This window comes from Hemiscyllium ocellatum, chromosome 4 (genome assembly GCF_020745735.1).
Source record: "Hemiscyllium ocellatum isolate sHemOce1 chromosome 4, sHemOce1.pat.X.cur, whole genome shotgun sequence".
NCBI classification, from domain to species: Eukaryota; Metazoa; Chordata; class Chondrichthyes; order Orectolobiformes; family Hemiscylliidae; genus Hemiscyllium; species Hemiscyllium ocellatum.
This window is the reverse complement of record NC_083404.1, coordinates 52454778-52457579: the sequence shown is the minus strand read 5'-3', so window position 1 is coordinate 52457579 and position 2802 is coordinate 52454778. Positions and strand designations below refer to the sequence as shown.

Genomic DNA, 2802 nt, shown 5'->3' with positions numbered 1-2802 from the left:
GTACACCCAGAATTACAGGTAGCTCAGAGAAATACAACCTTGCCTAGAAACCACATCCTGCAATCTATACTCAATACCGAGCACCACCCCCACATGCACACTCTTGACATCTTTGTTCATCAGCACTGTGTGATTTTATTTCAAATTTATGTTGCACTTGACTTTCATTCAGTGTCTCTTTTATTGCCTTAACAAGAATTATTTTTCTCTTCCTTTCAGGTTTTAAGGAATGCAATCGCCAATAAGTCACAGATACTGACACCAGATTCCCGGCCAATGCACTAATGGACAATTTCTAAACTTACCCGGCAGGGGAGACACCATGATCAACAAGGAGCTTCTCCCAGGATGAGGCTATTCCATTGCACTTCGGATGCACTGATGTCTGCGATGTTCCCAGATGCAGGATACTTGACTGCAAAAGTAGTGGTAGTGGGGGCCAATGCTTTTAGCATTTATTGGTGGTTCAGTGGTAGAATTCTCACTCACCATGCGAGAGGCCTGGGTTTGATTACCGGCCCATGCACTAGCGTGTAGTTGTTATACTCACCCGGCAGGGCAGACACTGTGATCAGGAAGGAGTTTCTCCCAGGGTGAGGCTATCTCATTGCGCTGTGGGTGCACTGATGTCTACAATATCCCCAGATGCAGGATAGTCGATCTCAAAATTAGCAGGGGAGTGCATTTGCTGTTTGCATTTGTGGTGCAGTGGTGGAATTCTTGCCTGCCACTTGAGAGACTTGGGTTCAATTCCCAGCCAATACATTGGTGCATAATTTAGGGTGGCATGGTGGCTCAGTGATTAGTCATGCTACTTCACATTGCAGGGACCTAGATTTGATTCCCACCTTTGGTGACTATCTATCTGTGTGGTGTTTGCACATTCTCACGATGTCTGAGTGGGCTTCTTCCTACAGTCCAAAGATGTACAGGTTAGGTGAATTGGCCATACTAAATTGCCTGTAGTGTTAGGTACATTAGTCAGGGAATAAAAGCTAATCTAAATGTCGGGGAATGGGTCTGGGTGAGTTATTCGTTGCAGGGTTGGTGTTGGGCTGAAGGGCTTATTTCCATAGCGTAGCGAATCTAATCACATACTTTATGCTTAATTTATTTAGGCAAATATTCTCTAATTTTATTTATTAGCTATGTCAATTCACATAGAGATGTTCCATTAAATGTTTGAAAACAGAATTCTGTGCTTAAGATCCTTCCAGATTATTTTAAAAACTACCAATTTGTAATTTTGCAGCCTGCTTCGTAGCATATTACGTTGAATCTCAGTTTCAATCTTGAGACTGTTTAAAAAAAAGAATCCATTCAATCATTTCCTTGCATAAAGGGGGATATGATAGGTTAGTTCAGTAAGCAATATAAATCACTGTTAATGCAGACATGAACTGATTCATGTCAGTCCATTATTCTTGGGGAAGTGTGCTGATCGGTCCATATCAAACCATTTTCAATTCAGTCTGAAAGAAAACAGCCATTTGTGATTCACTGTTTGCTATTGTTAATCAGCCTGCAGTTTGGTGGCACAGTGGGATTCATGTTTTATGTTTATTGTGGTTTGTGAGCTGAAGCCGAGAGCTTGCCACATCATCATGAGCAAGCCTGCAAGGTCTGGTTACAGCAGTATACAGCTCAGCTTCTTTTTAACATAAGTTAATACTGCAAACATAATTACTGGACTATTCATAGACAAAAATATTGTTTCAGTGTGCTTTAGAGACAAGCAAAGTTTGCTTATTTTAATGTTTTGCATTTAAATAAACTTGAAAGAGTTAGAATATTAGATTAATAACCTTTGTGAAAATGACCTAATTCTCTGTAAGGTTTTGATATGAACACAGAAGGGAAACACAGAAATATCACTTGCATTGGTGGTTCAGTGGTAGAATTCTCGCCTGCCACGCGGGAGGCCCGGGTTCGATTCCCGGCCAATGCATTGGTGTACTTCTTTTAGCTAAATCTCTGTGGATAGTTGTACAAACTTTGAATAATGAAAGCTGTCTGGTATAAAATTATTACTTTTAAGTTTCTGTCTATGCTTAAAGTTATTCATTTATATTTTACCTTTGCCACCACAATGCATGAGATTTTGATGACATGAATTTTTAACAAAGATGACTGCTGCATTTTGCTGGTAAAAGTAAAATACCTGCTTTTATGATCTCATACAAAACTGTGGTCCTGCAGATTAGTGGTGCAAAGTTATACCATGTTGATATATAAAATGAAAAAGAGAGACTAAGGCAAACATTAGGATGAGAAGGGAGTTTTAATAATGTGGACGACACAAATAACATGCCAATAATTGATGAAAAGGAGACTATGGCAAGTAAGGACCTAGAAACAATCATTATTACTAAAGAGAAACTGTTGGGCAAACTAACAGGAGCTAAAGGTAGATAAATCTCTTGGCCCTGATGGAATGCGGTTCCAGCAGATTGGAAAACAGATAGGACATTAGCTTAACTTCTGTGCCGGGGAAAATGCTTGAATCGAGAATCAAGGAAGAAATTGTGAGACATCTGATAGAAATTGTCCCATTGGGTAGACGCAGCATGGGTTCATGAAAGGCAAGTCATGTTTAACTAACTTACTGGAATTCTTTGAGGACATTACAAGCATGGTAGACAATGGTGAATCAATGGATGTGGTGTATCTGGATTTTCAGAAGGCAAGCAGACAACGTATTAGCACAGATAGAAGATTGGTTAATAAACAGAAAGCAAACAGTTGAGATAAGTAGATGTCTTTCTGGTTGGCGATCAATGGCTTGTGGCATGCCTCAGGGAT

The 2802-nt window shown here is 39.9% G+C and overlaps 1 non-coding gene and 1 pseudogene across 1 annotated transcript; both read left to right on the top strand.

Moving 5' to 3' along the window:
• Positions 1 to 297: 297 nt before the first annotated feature.
• LOC132815547 (U1 spliceosomal RNA) lies at positions 298 to 451 on the top strand (annotated as a pseudogene).
• A 1426-nt stretch (positions 452 to 1877) lies between these two features.
• Positions 1878 to 1948, top strand: trnag-gcc (transfer RNA glycine (anticodon GCC)). Its single transcript has one exon. It is a non-coding gene; the product is annotated as a tRNA-Gly (tRNA).
• The last annotated feature ends 854 nt before the right edge of the window (positions 1949 to 2802 follow it).